This window comes from Penaeus chinensis, chromosome 34 (genome assembly GCF_019202785.1).
Source record: "Penaeus chinensis breed Huanghai No. 1 chromosome 34, ASM1920278v2, whole genome shotgun sequence".
Taxonomy (NCBI): Eukaryota; Metazoa; Arthropoda; class Malacostraca; order Decapoda; family Penaeidae; genus Penaeus; species Penaeus chinensis.
The window spans coordinates 20,035,325-20,052,824 of NC_061852.1; the positions used below are offsets into that span (position 1 = coordinate 20,035,325).

At 44.8% G+C, this 17,500-nt stretch overlaps 1 protein-coding gene across 1 annotated transcript in view; it reads right to left on the reverse strand.

Annotated features, from left to right (window-relative positions):
- LOC125043458 (forkhead box protein P1-like) overlaps nucleotides 1-8,760 on the reverse strand; it is a 178,016-nt gene extending 169,256 nt beyond the window's left edge. The window contains exon 1 of the mRNA XM_047639531.1: nucleotides 8,618-8,760. The gene's annotated coding sequence lies outside the window, so the exon portion shown is untranslated. The remainder of the gene's footprint in view (nucleotides 1-8,617) is intronic.
- Nucleotides 8,761-17,500: the final 8,740 nt, after the last annotated feature.

A 17,500-nucleotide genomic window follows, 5' to 3' on the forward strand; every position in this document is an offset into this window, starting at 1 on the left:
TCTTTCCTATCCCCTCCCCTCTTTCCTCTTCCTTTTCTCCTTCTGCCCTTTTTTTTCCCCTTTTTTGGGTTCTTCCTTTTTCCAATTTTTCTGTCGATTTCACACCAACCTAAATTTTTTATCTATCAACAAACTTCAGTAAACAACCCCTGTTTATAGATAAAATATAAAAAAAAATGACAACGTATCTTTCTTTTTGTCTCTCGCCTTTCTCTACTTCTCACTCTATGTAGACGTTTACCTTGAAATATCACGTGGATGTCATATCTGCCACCATACTTGTGTGTATTTGATTGTCTCCGCTGTCAAATATATTAAGCGTTACCCCCCGAAAATATACAGTAAGTGACCACTAACTCACACACTGTGAAAGTAAACATTGTCTAAAAAAAAGATCCATGTGTTCTATTTACTTATCTATTTTCTTTTCTTTCCCCTATCTTCTCTCCTCATTCCACAGCCCCTTTGGCCCTGAGTGTACTCGCTATAATGTGAATTTTAACGCAACCTTAATGCCCCATTCTAAAATTTTCCAGTTGGTCACAGCAGTCCCCGTCTTTCGACGTGGGGGGTGGGCTGGGTGGGTTTGATGGTGGGTAGCAGGGGGGACATGTAGTGTATATGCGGGCGTTAGAATATGTTGTAGGATATGAGGTAAACGGCGCATACAAGGTGTATTTAAAGGGGAAAGGGGGGGATTGGGAGGGGGGAGGAGAGTTGGAAATTACTGGCAACGACAGTGTAAATAAGCGAAGGTGTGCGGTACTGGCGAGATGAGACGGTGTAAATGGTGGTGCGGGAAAGAGTGACAGATTCACTAAAACCCCGCTTTATGTTCCCGACGCCATCAAATTATGAAGTTACGGCAAGGTGCTGACAGCCCTGCGCTTCGGTTACGCACTCAACGAAGAGGTGTGTGTGTGTTTGCACGCGTGTGTGTGTGTGTGGAGAAAGAGGAAGGGTTGGGGTGTGGAGAGGAGAGGAGAGGGGTGTAGAAGCGAAGAGAAGAGGGAGAAGTGAGTTAGGAGAAAAAAGTGAGGAGAGAGGAGAGTGTAAAGGGAAAGAGAGAAGAGAGAGGAGACGAGAGAGGCCTGCGCCCCCCAAAAAATATGGGGACAAAAATTTCCAACCCTCGAGATCGTCCTGAGATACGCAAAGGGGAAAAAAAACAAGAAAGCAAAAAAAACAGAAAGCCCAATTTAAAAAAGCGATTTGGGCTCGGCCAAACGGATCCCGAAGCAATGCAGATGGCACGGTCAGACCCTTCCGCTTGGGACTTGCCCCCGGCCCCAAGCCAGCTTGCAGATGGAGTAGTGGTCCCCTTTAACTCCCTATTGTAATTGCAATTAAAAAAAAGCTTTTTGGCAAGCAGGCGCCCTATGGAAGTCAGGGCCAAAAAAATGCCCGCGTTTTAAGCCCCGCATGGTATCCGAAAGCGCGTGCAGTATCGGCTGTGTTTATGCTTGGCTCTATTTCGGGCTCCAGGATCGGGTAAACTGTTTCTTGGAGTCTCAACTATGATTTATAAATGCGTCTGTCGGGTAAACACAGTGTGATCTAGAGTGATTCTAACGTGTAGATGTTACAGGAAGGCGGAAGGAGGACGGAGGGCGAGAGAGAGAAAGAGAGAGGAAGAATTTGGAGAAGACGTAAAGCAAAGTCGTGCTTTCTCTCTTTCCTCCTTTTGGAATCAAGCCGTTTTTTTTTTTCTTCGGATTTAGGTAAGGCCCTATTTCCCTCATCCTTCATGTAATATCATTAATCATTCCTGATCTCCTTCCTATTCCTCTTTTATCATACACACTATCATTACCACCATCATTACCACCCTCAAAACTATCTCCCTCCTCCCCCCCCCCAAAAAAAACTCCAAAATGCACAACGTGGGCGTAAGGAGGCGGGGAGGGGCGACGGGATTGGAGGGGGAGGGAAGAAGGGGGAGGGGGGGAGAGGGAGGGCATCCCGACCACCCCGCACGACCTCGGGCACTTGTGTACGGGTGCCGGAGGGTCGTCCCCCACCTACGCAGAACGCACCAGACACGGATGATTCCTGATTATTTCCGACGATGGTTTCCGAAGATTTTTTTTTTTTTCTAATGGTATCTGAATTTTTTTTTTTTGAGGATCTTTGCGAATGAAAAAAGAAAGAAAGCGATTTCTGTTCGTTTCTGTCATTATTTCGCAACGACATCAAACGATTTCTTAATTTTAAGTTCTGGCGATTCCTTTCGATTTCCGAATGCTACTGATACTTCTTCCCCGGTGAATTCTTCTTAATTCCTGATGGCCTCCGACAGTGGCTGACAATAGTTTATCGCATAAATTCTTACGATTTCTTTCAATTATAGACGATTCCCGGTAATTCCTGTTGGCGATTTATTGATTCTGGACGATTTCCTTCAAGTTCTGACGATTCCTAGCGATTCCTGAGGGCGATGACTATTTCCCAACGATTCCTTCAAGTTCCGACGATTCCCAAATGATTACCGACGATAGTTACAGACGATTCCCGACGCGATTTCTCTCAAATTCCTACCGTTTCCCTGATGATCTCCCAAGCAAGCTGACACGGATTCCCGCCGAATTCTCCCGACTTCTGACGATTCCTGCCGGCGATTTACCCCGGCGTGTCGCGAGCGCAACCACACACGCTCCCTGTTGATAATTAATGACTGATCTTTCGTGACGAGCCAGCTGCCTCTCCAGTCGGCCATCTTGCTTCTCCCGAGATGAAAGCTCATCTCTGTTCTACACTAAAGATGCTCTAATATTAATTCTTCTTGGTTCTTTCGTGAAAGGTTTGGCGGTTTGTTCAATTGGTATTTTTTTTTTCTTTTCCTTTCTTTTTCTGTGTCTTTTACAAATTAAATTCCTTTTTTTAGGATGGTTCGTTTTGAGGATTCTGGGGGCATTATATACCGGTAGTATTGTATTTATTTTTATGTTATCCTTATATATCACTTAGCTGTACATTTATCTGTATTAAATCGCTTGATATCTGTAACAGTGACAAACTCGTGTGTCTTTTCTTAAATCTTAAAAAAAAAAAAAAAAAAAAGAATTACACCGAAATTTCACTAAATCGTCCTCTTCTCATTCTCTTTTTTCAACCTTTTTATTACACATTTTATCAAGACTTTCCTCTACTCCCCAGGTCCTTTAACCGCCAGTACTTACCCTAACCGTCTTTTCCTTATCATTTACCCCAATATCCTCAGCTCTTCACTCTCGCATTCTCTCCCCTCTTTCCCCCTCCTTTCTGCTTCTCCAAGTTACACTCCCCCCCCCCCCCCCCCCCCCCCATCGCTCCACCTACCCACATTTCTTCCCGATCCTCCGCCTTCCACTTACAACATAACGCCTACATCTAACGCCCACACCCTCTCCTATACCCCTCCCCCTCCTACCATCCCCACCTGATACCCATGCATCTCTACCTCATCTATGCCCTCGCCCAACTTATTTCCCTGCCTCCCCTCTCTCTATCTCCCATACTGGGTCCTCTCAAATACTCTTACCTTACATCCCCCTTACCTATTCCCTTAAAAACCCCCCCCTTTCCCCTCCCGCATGTTACCCTATATACCCCAATCTTACATACCCTAACTTATTCCCTTATCCCCCTTCCCCCCCCTCTCCTTGCCCTTCCCTTCCCTCCACTTTCCCACCCAAATACCCCTTAACCCTACACCCTCCCTTAACAACCCCCTTTTTTTCTCCTTAAACTAACCAGTTCCCCAACCCTTTTCCCCTCCCAACATTTCCCCCCGTTCCTTCCCCCCCCCCTCCTACTCTCTAAACCCGGTCCCCACCCCCCCCAAAAAACCCCCCCTCTTTTTTCCCCTACCTATTCCCTTTACTTAACCTCCCCCCAACTCCTATACCTCCCCAAAAACCTCCCCAACCTATCCCCCCTTAACTTCCCCCTAACCCCCTTACCTCCCCCCCTACCTAACCCTTACCTTCCCTCCCCTACCTCGCCCTTACCCTCCCCCCCCTCCCCTCCCGGCTAAGCGCATCCCTTTACACTTTCCCCGGGTTTTGGGGTAGGCTTAGGGGAAACCTTTTTTTGGCTTCGAGATTGGTGGTTTGGGCAAGTCTGCCCCTGTTTTTCGGGGCTGCGGTAAACAGATTGTGTCGAAAGGCGAAGGAGTAAACAGTTTGGGGTTTTGACAGGGTGGGTGAGGGAAAGGGGGAGGGGGAAGGGGGGTGGGAGGGAGAATAGGAGGGAGAAAGGGGAGGGGAAGGGGGGAGGGGGAAAGGAGGAAAGGAGGGGAGAGTGGGCTGGGGTGGCAAAGGGTGGGAGGGGGAGGGGGTTGGGTGGGGGCGATAGGAGATGGGAGGGTGGCGGGCGGATTTCTATAAAGGACACACACATGCAGTTTGGCTTTTTGCCTTTGAAGGTGAGGGCCTTGGAGGAGGGGAGGGGGGAGGAGGGAGGGGGAGAAGGACGCTTGGACAGGCGAGGGAGGAGGTGGAGTTTAGGGGGGGGGGGGGTATGAGTGCACTTGCTTTTATATTGCATTGCTTCGACATATTGGTCCTGCTTGCTTTGTTTATTTTACTCTGCTTGCAACGTTGATCTTAACCCATTTTGTTTACTCTGCTTGCTTTAACATACATACTTTTCCTCTCTCTCTCTTTTTTTTTATCCTTTCTTTTTTTTCCAACGGTTTGCTTTACCTTTTCTTGTTTACCTTTGTTTTCCCCCGTTCGCTCGCTTGCTTGTTTGCCTGTTTCCGGCTGCTTGCCCCGTATTTGTCATCCAGTGAGGCAGTTGTGAGCACACACCTTGGTCGCGTATTTGTGTCTTTAGCTACAGGAGGGCTGAATACCGTGCGCCCAAGCAGATGCTAATAATGTTCTAATCCCACACGGGGTTCAGGGAGTTTTGGGAGGGGAAGGGGGGGGGGGTTTAGAAGGGGGGGAGGGAGAGGGAGGGGTGAGGGAAGGGGGGGGTAAAAGGGTGGGAGGGGAAGGAAAGGGAGGGCGGGGAAGAAGCGGAGAAGGAGAAGCGGAAGGGAAGATGCGAAGAGAAGAGTGGTAGTGGGGGGGAAAATGGAGAGCGGGGGAGAAAAGGGGAGAAAAAGGACCGAGCGTGGGGATGAAGACGGGAGAAGGAGTGAGAGAGAGAGCGAGAGCGAGAGGGAGGGGGAGGTACGGGGAAGTCGGGGGAGCGGATGGAGAGAAGGGAGAGAGATAGGAGAGGAGAACGAGAGAGAAAAGAGAGGGAGAGGAGAAGAGTGAGGAGAAGAGAGTTGGAGAGAGGGAGGACGGAGGAAGATGGGAGAGGTGAGAGGGGAAAGGGGGGAAGATGGGGGAGGGGAGGTGGATAGGGGGGAAGGGGGATGGAAGTGAGGGGACGAGGAGAGGGAGGCAGAAGGACAGAGGGAAAAAAAATCTATAATCTATTCACCCCACATTCTCTCTCTCTCTCTCTCCTCTCTCTCTCTCTCTCTCTCTCTCTCTCTCTCTCTCTCTCTCTCTCTCTCTCCCATCTCACCTCCCAATTCTCTCACTACCTACAACGCCTCATAAAAATTCTTCTGTTGCTCTCCAATTCTCAACAGACAAACAACGGAAACCTCAAAATTAATTGGCCGTTAATCACTTTCGATCACCACAAACACACACAAAAAAACACACACACACATATATAAACACACAAAAATCAGATAAAAAAAACACACAAACACAAAAACACACACACACACACATAAACACACAAAAATCAGATAAAAAAACAAAAAAACACACAAACACCTTTTTATCCTTTAGAAAAAGAAGGAGATAATGGATAGATAGAGAAATGACGAGTTTGGCATAGGCAAAGAGAAGGAGAGAGAAGAGAGGAGACGAGGAAGAGAGAAGAGTAGAGAGCGGAGAGATGAGAGATGAGAGGAGAGAGAGACGAGAGAGAGACGAGAGGAGAAGAGGGGAGTGAAGGAGAGAGAGGAGAGAGGGGGAGAGAGATGAGTAGAGACTGAGAGAGAGACGAGAGAGGAGGAAGAGTGGAACGGAGGGGGGGGAGAAGGGAAAAAATGAAGGGAAAACGATGTTTGAATGAGATTGAGGAGGGAGGGGAGAGTGAGAGTGAGAGTGAAGAGAGGGAGAGGGTAGAGGGAGGGGGGACGGATGGAGGGGAGGCGAGAGGGGGAGTTGGGAGAGAGAGAAGACGGAGGGCGAGAAGAGGGGGAGCGAGAGGTTTAGGAGTGATGGGGTGGATGGTCGATGGAGGGGAGAGAGGAGCGATGAAGAAATGGGGGGATGGAGAGAGGGGAAAGAGGATCGAGAGGGGGTGAGGAGTGAGGGGGAGTGAGAAGGAAAGGGTGAGAGGAGATGGAGACGGGGGAGAGAGAGTAAGGTAGAGAGAAAAGAGAGGGGAGAGAGAGATGAGAAAAGGGGATAAGCAAAAAAAGAGGGGGAAAGGTAATAAAAAAATAAAAAAAATATTAATACTAAAAAAACTTGTATTAAAAAGAATAACCGAACCTTTAAATTTTTCCAAAAAAACAAAAGGGGAACAAACCACCACCAACCAAAAACGAACTATGCCCACAATAATGATAAAGCAACCAAAGAACCTAGCAAGGGTAATACCTGTACCCTCAAACAAACAAACAAACACAAGTACAAATACCACTTACTCTCTACAGTTCCAGAACATTCTTTTTTTTCGTTGCATAATAAACTACAAAGAGACGAGAGGATACTTTTGCCGATAAAAAAACTTTCACTGTCCACTGACATTTGAGAAAGAGATATCACACGAACCGGGAATATTCTAGAAGCTTTGCGAGAGAGAGAAAAAAATACGAGAAAGGAGGGGTATTATACGTTTTGCTGCGTAATAGTAATGAATTTGTTATTTATTTATTATTTATGCTTTTCTATATTCTTTTAAAAATTATTTCTTAAGGAGTGGTTTGTTCAGTTATTCGCATATGAACTTATTACTTACTTCAAGGGAATACATAAGTGGGCCTTTGGACTATATATATAATCACAATCACAATCACAATCACACACACACACACACACACACACACACACACACACACACACACACACACACACACACCCACACACACACACACACACACACACACACACACACACACACACACACATTGCCTCTCACGGCCTCCCACTACCCCCCTCCCCTTCAAATAGTAAAAAAATATATATAATAATAATAATAATAATAATAATAATAATAAAACAAACAACAACGACATGCAACACGAACAGCCACATTGCAATAACGTCTCGACACATTCTCACAACAGGCGACTTGGCTGATACAGAACACCAATTTCTTTCTTCCGATAACACTGTGCATGTTATCACTCACTCGATACCTTGCATGATGCCGTCGCGTGCCCCCCTCCCCCCCCCTTCTCCCCTCCTTCTTCCTCCCCCTCCCCCTCCCTTTCCCTCCACCTCTCCCTTAACCTCCCTTTCCCTCTCCCTCTCCCTCTCCCTCCTCTCCCCTCTTTTTCCCTCTCCTTCCCTTCCCCTCCCTCTCCCTCTCCCCATCCCACTACCCTGTCTTGCTGACGTGAAAAAAATATATACATATATATAATAAATAAATCATATATTGAATAATTTAATGTAATAAATCAATATAAAAACACATAAAACAGGATGAAATCGAGAGGAAATCATTCATTTTCGAATTTCTTTTTTTTTCCTCTCTCTTTTTCCTCACTTTTATTTAATTTCTCTCTTACTTATCTTCTATTGTTTAGTTTTTTTTCTCTCTCGCTTTCATTCGACCCATTCTTATTCTTGTTCTCTTTCTTATTCTTCTATTTTCATTCCTTGGTCTATCACTTTTTATTCTTTCACTCATATTTGTGGGTCGCTTTCTCTATCTATTTATCTATCTATTCGTTTGCCCATCTAATTATCCACTTATTTATTCACTCACTTATCCATCTCCTTTATTTACTTACTTATTTATCCATCTGATTTATCTGTTTACCTACTTATTTATTAAATTATCCATCCGCTTTATTTATTCATCTATCCATCTGCTTTATCTGTCCGTTCACTCATTCATCCCTTTTCATTACTTACCCATTTATTCATCTTCTTATTCACTCACTCATCCATGTCTTTTACCTAATTACCCATTAATTTACCTATTTACCCTCTCATTCACCTATTTATTCACTCACTCATCCACTTGTTTGATCCATTTACTCTTTTATTCGTCTTCTGTCTCCTATTCATCTTTATTCATTCTTCTTGATTCACCTTGTGCCTTCTTTATTCTTTCCATTTTCCTTTATTCATTTTGTCTCCTCTTTTCATCCTTTTCTCCCTTATTCACCTCGTCTCCTCTATTCACCCTATTCCCCTTTATTCACCTTGTCTCCTCTATTCACCCTATTCTCCCTTATTCACCTCGTCTCCTCTATTCACCCTATTCCCCATTATTCACCTCGTCTCCTCTATTCACCATATTCCCCTTTCTTCACTTTTTCTCCTCTATTCACCCTATTCTCCCTTATTCACCTCGTCTCCTCTATTCACCCTATTCTCCCTTATTCACCTCGTCTCCTCTATTCACCCTATTCCCCTTTATTCACCTTGTGTCTCTTTACCTGTTCAGAGTCAAGCGGCGACGGCTGGCGAGACGGTCGAGCGGACAGGTTGATGGCGCCAGCTCCTTCTCCCTCCTCCAACACACCGTCGTCCTGAGAAAGAGAGGGAGAGGGAGAACGTGAGTAAGTGGGTGAGAGTGGGAGGGAAGGAGAGAAGGAGAAAATTGGGTGAGAGTGGGAGGGAAGGAGGGAAGGTGAAAAATGGGTAGAGTAGAAGGAAAGGAGGGAAGGAGAAAATTGGGTGAGAGTGGGAGGGAAGGAGGAAAGGTGAAAATTGGGTAAGAGTGGGAGGGAAGGAGGAAAGGTGAAAAATGGGTAGAGTGGGAGGGAAGGAGGGAAGGAGAAAAATGGGTAGAGTAGAAGGAAAGGAGGAAAGGTGAAAAATTAGTAGAGTGGGAGGGAAGGAGGAAAGGAGAAACACGGGTGAGAGTGGAGGGAGAGGAGAAAATGAGAAAAGGGGGAGAAGAAAGGGATGAGTGAGAACGAAATGGGAAATAGGGAGAGAAGGAATCAAGTGAGAGGAAAGTGAGAAAATCCGAAAAGGGGAATGAGAATGAGAATACCTTTGAAAGTATATCATAAGACATCATATAAAATAATACATATGGGGAATAAAAAACGAGAAATCGAAATAAATATCCAAACACCCGCACGTAAACGTACGTGTTAGCACTTCCGTACCCGCATGTGTATCGACATACTTGTGTACGTAGGTGTCTATGTGTGTATCACTTTGTACTCAAAGATACATGCACATGCCCCCCTTCCCCCCCCAGCACTTCGCCACCGACCGCCGCGCACAAACAAGTACTGTGAGGAGGCCGGCCGCGGGCGCACGCGAAGACGCCGCTCGCAGCTGGAAGTTCCTCGGTCTGTCTTCATGATCCCATGATATTTTACGCCCGAGAGCTTTCTTCACTCGCTTGCCAATTCCCCCTATTAAGAACACTTCTTTCTGCCTCCTCCCTATGTTTTTATGTACACTTTCACAATAGGTTTAGTGGCCGGATAATTGTATTGTAATTGTGTGATAATTACTCAGATGCGCGGTTGGTTTTCACTGTATGAGAAAAGGGGCGTGTATGTGAAGTTCATTTGTGTTCAACGGGCTGTGCTCAGTGCACAATGAATGGGGTTTAGTGTCTTGTTGGTCGTATTGTGTCCATTTGAAAAAGTATAAGGATTCTGAGGCTAATTCTAGTTAAATGTTCATTGTAGTGGGTGTTCGTTGAACAAGAACAATGGTGTCTGATTAGTATTTGATTTGCTGTGTTCATTACACAAGAATAAGGATTGTGTATTTGTTACTAGATATATGTTCATCGTGTCGTAAAATTCAATTCAGAAGAACACATCTAATGTGTCCATTTTCTATTCATGTTGCGTGCATTGCATAAGAACGGAAATTAGAAATATTTTTGATCATGCACTCTACATGTAGCAATGTTCACTTTAAAAGAGCAAAGGTTATGCGTCTACTTATCATGTGTAATGTTCACCGCACGGAAAGTTCAACCTCACAAGCGCAGATTTTGTGTTATGGATTTTGAACTGCGCACTTCAGATATGTTGTTACACGGAACAATATATTTATCAACTTTGCCTTTGTTCTTCGTTGCATATTGTGCAATATAAACAATGCCTGTTAAGAGTTTATTTCTCTACTTTTCACATGTAAGCAAAAAACCTCCTGCGAGTGTTTATTGCAAAAGACATGTAAATAAATCAGCATTTAAGCAAGATGATTTTGTACGTAAGCAACGCTGCTTTTGCAACAATACATTAAACGGCGTCAGCATGATGCCAGTTGCATGCATGTACTCGAAAGCACTTCACTGTTCATGCAATGACGCATGATGTTGCAAATAGACTATTCTCTCTCTTTTTCCCCCTTTTAAATTCATCAAGTTTATTAAATTATGACTTTATTCCCGTCGTAAAATGAAAGTGACTCGCCGCATTCCCGGCACCTTCACGCGTTATGGCCGTCCGAGAGTCGCTTGTTTCACTAATGATGACGATGATGACGATGATGGTGGTGAGGGGGGGGTTGGCAGTGGTGGTGGCGATGATAGTGATGAATTTGATGCATGATAATGATGATAATGTTGAAAAAAATAAGGAAAAAAAAAGCAAATCAGAGGGACGGAAAAGTAATCATCATGGCATTTCTCCCCCCCCTCACCCCCAAAAAATATGTGTATATGTGCGTGTGTGTGTGTGTGTGTGTGTGTGTGTGTGTGTGTGTGTGTGTGTGTGTGTGTGTGTGTGTGTGTGTGTGTGTGTGTATGTGTGTGTGTGTGTGTAGAAAAAAAATAATAAAGAAAACCAAATATTGAGAGAAGAAAAAGTAATCATTATCTTATTTATTTCCCTATTGCAGGAGTTGCAATGAGTGTTATTCGGGCGGAGATTCTGCAACCTATCACGGAATAAGTGACCGTGTTGGGAGGGAAGGAGGGTGTTGAGGGAGGGAGGAGGGAGGTTGGGAGGGAAGGAAGGAAGGAGGGCATGGGGAGAGAAAGGAAGAAACAGAGAAAGGGAGGGAGTGGGGGAGATGGAGGAAGAGAGGGAAAGGCATAGGGAAGGGGAGGAGGAGGGTGAAGGAAGGAGAGGGGGTGGGAGAGAAATGGGGGTAGAGAGATAGAGAGAGAGGGAGGGAAAGGGAGTAGGGAGGGAGGGGGGAAGGGGGGATGGGGAGGGGGAGGGAGAGGGAGAGAGATAGAGAGAAATTAATGTATGCATATATGAATGTATTCAATCGTAAAGCACAAACAAAACCCGCTTCCTGCCTTCCTTCTAGCAACGGCGTTTACAAACACTGTCCATTTCGCCGCGATCATTTCGTCCGGCGTTAATTGGGAGAAGCCGAGAATCCAAAGAAAAACACAAAGCCAAACAAATTGTCACAAAGTCTCGACTCCGGCCAATTAATCCCTAAGGTTCTGCGTTCCTCCGGTATGCATGCTATGGACGCAAACAACGGCAAGAACAAAACAAGGCTAATATTGATAAGTGACCCTGAAATGCCCCTCTTCGTTTCGACTCGCCGGAAGGAGGGAGGGGGAGGAGGAAGGCTGTGTGTGTGTGTGTGTGTGTGTGTGTGTGTGTGTGTGTGTGTGTGTGTGTGTGTGTGTGTGTGTGTGTGTGTGTGTGTGTTAAATATGAAAACATATACATGTATGTATGTATATCTATCTAAATACATATATATACACATACATATATACACAAACAGACAAAGAGTAAGAGTGAGAGAGAAATAGCGCGCTTGGGCCTGACATGAAATCACAAGAGTATCAATACGACATCAATAACCTCCCCCCAAAAAAAAAAAAAGAAAAAAAGAAAAAAAAAAATCTTGACCACATCTCACGGCCGCCGCTCCGTGTCCATGTTTGTCCGCCAGAGTTTGTAAATATTAATGGCTACAGACTACAGGCTCCGGGAGAGCGGTCGTGCAGGCTGTGATAGGTCAATATACAATGTGCAAGCAGAGTGCGTGTCATGAAAAGGTCACACAGGCATACCGGAGGTTGTTTGCCGTTCTGGAACCGTGTCAGTGCGTACCCAGTCGCTTCGGCTCCCTTACCCCCCTACCCCCTTCCTCCCTTACCCCCCTGCCCCCTTCCTCCCTTACCCCCTGCCCCCTTCCTCCCTTACCCCCTGCCCCCTTCCTCCCTTACCCCCCTTTCTCTTTCCTTCCTCTCTTCCCTTGCGTCCTCCTCTTCCTCCCTCTCTCCCCCTCCACACTTTCCTTCATTCCTCTCTCCCTTTGCATTCTCTGTCCTCTCCTTCCTCTCTCTCTCTCTCTCTCTCTCTCTCTCTCTCTCTCTCTCTCTCCCTTCCCTTCCTTTACTTGGAAGGGAGAAAAGGGGAGAGGAATGGCGGTGAGAGGAAAGAGTGTAAGAGGAAAGAGGAAACGGGGGGGGGGGGGGGGGTGAGAGGAAGGAGGGGAGATGGTGGAAATAGTACATACATAATTTGAGGTTGTATGCAGGAACTGTTTAATTCTTCCTCGTGTTAATCCCTGGTTTGTTGACAATAAAGAAAAAAACTCAGTAATAAGTAATGGAAAAACAAACAAAAGCAGAATAAACAATTAGAAAAGGAAGTAAAAAGAAGAAAACTAATAAGAAAAGATAACAGAAATGAAAGGAGACATAGGAAATAATAAAAAAAAAGGAAGGAGACGAAGGAAATAATTTTAAGAATATAGAAAGAAAAGGAAAAATAAAACAACGGCGTATAAGTGTCCATTTCAACCCTCCCCCCCCCCCCCCCAAGTCCACCAAGTTCTTGCAGCGCCTCGTTATCAAGGCGTTTGGTAAGGCGCTGCTCACAACACAATACCTGTAACGGAGGCCTTGTTACACTCGCACACTCCCGCGCCAGATAAGGTTCCTCTCAGAGACGTTAACTCAGGGCTATTAGGACTCCCCTTTGCCTCCCCCCACCCCACCCACTGCCCTCATCCCCACCCCCTCGCCATTCTTAAAAGCGCGAGCAAGTGGCTGTTACGTAGTTAGCCGAAATTAGCATGGCCTATTTACGTACACAATCACACAGGAAGCAATTCGTAAGCCATTTACACAATCACTGTGTTTATCGCCTAACCGTCGCCTCTATTTGTTGGAGGGGGGGGGGGGGGGGGCGCTAGTGCGGACCCCCTGAATAAAAACAAAAGACTGCGAGGTAGATTATCCCTAACAAGACTCGTGCACGAGAACATCTCAGAAAGGCAGACAAGAATTCACTCCAATAATTAGCATAGAAAGAGGCCATTTTCTTTTTCTTCTGCTAACTGACGCTCTTGGGAAAGATGCCAGACACCGCCGCCGAGTCCAAACTTTTTTTTTTTTTTTAGATTTTTTTTTTTCTTTCTTTCTCCTTTACCCTATCTAATGGAGATTTTTTTCTTCAGCTTTGCACAAGCAAGCTGACACGCACGCAAACGCAGCGGCAATACAACCCCAGTTCATCAAAATGTATTGACATGTAGCTCCGTGCGTGCTGTTTGTTTCATGTATTACCCATTCACTAATCCATCATCCAACCAGTAAGTATAAAGAGACTTTCTTTTATTTCTCCAACCGCATTTTATCGTACACGCCAAAAACACGATTAAATCAACAGGCCATGATAGTCAACAGCCGCGCGGGCACTAGAGAACAAACACGGCTCGTCCGAAAGCGTGCACGCAACAGCACAGATCAGTCGATATGACAAAGTGTTCGTGGTTTCTCTTCTGGGGCTGTAGAAAACCCACTTACTTTACTTCTCACTTGACTCACCAAACTTCATGCCACGGGCACCCTTTCACTCTTTTCACACTAAATGCAAAGCACTCTCTGACTTCGTGAACTCACCTTATGACCACGACTTCGATGGAAAGTTGTTCTCCTTACTTCCCTCCCCCCCCCTCCCCCTACCCTCCTCTTCCCCCTCCCCCCTTCTATTCTCCTTGTTACGAACATTCTTATAGAAAATAATCTTTATCATTGTAATTCAGTATAATCTGGCGCTTCGTGTGTACCTATTTAGCATTTTTATTCTTACATACCAATAGACATTAATATATACAGGAGAGGCATTTTTAATCCGATGAAAACAGAATATAACGAAATAAGGGTGAGGAATTTTACGTTATTCGACAGTGTATCCGAGTTATCAAGCTATCCGAAACTCATTTAAAGATGGGAAAAAGAGCAGAAAGGACTACAATAAAACGATAAAACAGAAAGACGCTAAAAAAAAAAATATATACATATATATATATATATATATATATATATATATATATATATATATATTTATATATATAACAACTGGACGCAACACGTCAAATAACATTTGTTTTTGTTTTGTTATTACGAAACATCCACTTAATATACATTAACATTAACTATAAGACAATATACAATAAAAGAAACCCCACCCCCCTAAAAAGGAGAAACGGCGAAACAAGCAGAAATGAACTGCCTCCTCGGCCGTTGTCAATTATTTCCGGGGTTATTTAACGGCGATCACGGGGCCGTTTCTTGCACCCGCCTCCATTCCGCCGGCGCCGCCACTAACAATGCTTTGCAACGACACCATATATAAGCATTGACATCATATCTCCCTCGGGGCAAGAGGGACACAACAACCACCGGGGTCCTGCAGTGCCCTGGCGTTCGCTGACATAAATATCAAGTCACGATTTCGGTGTTAACGTTTGTTAAGAGAACGGAGTGGGAACGTTCTTTACACACACACACACACTCTCTCTCTCTCTCTCCTTCTCTCCCTCTCTCTCTCATACTCAGACTCACTCTAGCTGTATCTAGATTTCTCCTTTCTTTCTCTTAGTCTCTCGTACTCGTAATCGTCCTCTCTCTCTCTCTCTCTCTCTCTCTCTCTCTCTCTCTCTCTCTCTCTCTCTCTCTCTCTCTCTCTCTCTCTCTCTCTCTCTCTCTCTCTCTCTCTCTCTCTCTCTTTACCATCAATGTATTTAATTTTATATCTATATATTTATACAGTATTTTTTCTTTTATCTCTTGCCGTTGCATCGTTCAATCGTCTCTTTGTTATCTTCCTTTTTTTTCTGTTTGGATTTTCTTCTCATGTTTCATCTCATCTCCTCTCTCTTCTCTTCTCTCCTTCGCTTCTTCTCAGTTCCAATAATCTATTTTCCTATCTTCTCTTTCCTTTTCCCATTCCATCTTTTTTCTTCGTTATACTGCATCGCAACACTATTTGCAACTTTACTTTTTCTTATTTTTGCGCATTCCTTTCCAGATTAATTCTCATTATCACGTGTTTCCCTCTCCTTCTCTATTGTTATCTTTTTTGCTCACATTATCTTTCTTTAATTATCAAACTCATTAATTTAAAAAAAACAAAAAAAAATAATACTGTATGTCTTTAATTCCCTCTTACAAATTTCTCTCCCTTTTGCTTTCCTTGTGCTGCTACTCTTGGTTGTGTTTTATCGTCGTCATCTACGTTAATTTACTTTATTGTATATCATCATTGCTTCTATAATTATTCATCTATTTTGGTCCCCATTCTTGCGTTCATTTCCCTCCACAGTTCTTTTTTGTTTCTTTTTGTCTCTCCTTCCCTCACTTTCTCTCTTCGCTTTCCTCTTCTCAAACTTTTTCTCCCTTGGCAACCCTCCCCCCCCCCCCTCATTTTCCCTCAGGCCATCCATTCCTTCCTCTCTCTCTCTCTCTCTCTCTCTCTCTCTCTCTCTCTCTCTCTCTCTCTCTCTCTCTCTCTCTCTCTCTCTCTCTCTCTCTCTCTCTCTTCCTTCCTTTCTTCCTTTCACACCTCTTCCCTTCCTTTTATCCATCGTTCTCCCTACCTTTCTTTCTCTCCCATCCAATATCTTGCCATCCCTCCCTTCTCTCCCTCCCCTCCCTTTACCCCCTATTCCTTTTCTTCCTTCTTCCCTCATCCCTCCCTCCCTTTTAGCCTGTCTCCTTTCTTCTCCCTTCCCTCACTCTCCCCTACCTTTACATTCCTTCCCTCCCTCCCTCCCAATCCCTATTCTCCTTCCAATACCCCGACACCCACACACCCAACGCGACCAAGAGAGAGAGAGAGAGAGAGAGAGAGAGAGAGAGAGAGAGAGAGAGAGAGAGAGAGAGAGAGAGAGAGAGAGAGAGAGAGAGAGAGAGAGAGCCAGCCGCGGCTGTCGCTAACTCGTGATAAAAGTGTAGGTGGGTCCGAGCACTTGTAACTTAACTATCTCCACGACTCAGCTGTCGCACTTTACTCACTAATTTCTGCTAATTACAGGCTAATCAGACCATTCCGTACCAGAGGGGCCCGCTGGTCTCGGGGCGGGGCTGAGGGAGTGCCTCCCCCTCTTTGCCCCGTCTTGTGTACTGGGGGAGGGGAAGGAGGGGGCCCCGGGGAAGGGGAGTGGGGGGAGGAGGGAGATGGCGTAGTTGGGGAAGTGGGGAAAGGGAGGAAGGAGAGTAGGATGAGAGGGAAGAGGACGAAAAGGACAAAGGAAGGGAGAGGTTAACTGTGAAGGAGAGGGAGGGAAGTGGGGAAGGATATTAAAAAAGGGTAAAGAAAGGATGGAAAGAAGAAAGAAAGGGCGAAAACCGTCAAATGAACCGCCTGGCGACTGGTCGGCTGAACCGTGACCCTTAAGGTGAACCGGAAGAGGAGTCGTTTCGAGACTGTGATCGTCTGTTGTCTTATGTGCTATGTACTTACGTTGTGCGTACTTCTGTGCGTGGTTTTGTACACACTTACTCGTATATGTGTCCGTCCGTGTACATATTAATGTGCGGTTTGTAGTGTTGTTGAGTCATTGTGTTGACACCAGCTTGTGACTTCACTGAGTGTCACCATGTTGTGACATTACAGACAAAAAAAAGTGACATTAACACGCAACAGTTGAAAGTATCATGATTGCTGAAATAAACGAATAGAGGAAAATACCCTAGAATTTGCAAACTCTTCCTCCGTTCATAGCCTCCTCTTCTGTCAATAGCTTATTCTAGGAAAAGGCGTTTCTGTGTGATAATACGAGTGTTCTGGCTTCCAAGGGTTCGTCCGAAAAAGTTTGGTCCCATTGTCTTACTTCTTCAGGTTTCGGTGCTAAGTTAAATCATCAGATTCTAAACCTAATTAATATCATGCCTTAGTATCATACTTCACGTTCTGTATCCCGGCCGATGCGTTTTTGTTTTTTTGTCATTGTTTCTGTTGTTATTATTCTATTTTATCTCATTTAGTAAATTGTAATATACGATTGATTTGAATTGCTTACTGACCTACATTACACCACCGAGTTTATGTCAAGAACAGCGTTGAAATCATTCTACAAAAATTTCAGTTGCACAAACTGTACATTACAGAGCAAGATTCTTCATTTCGCGT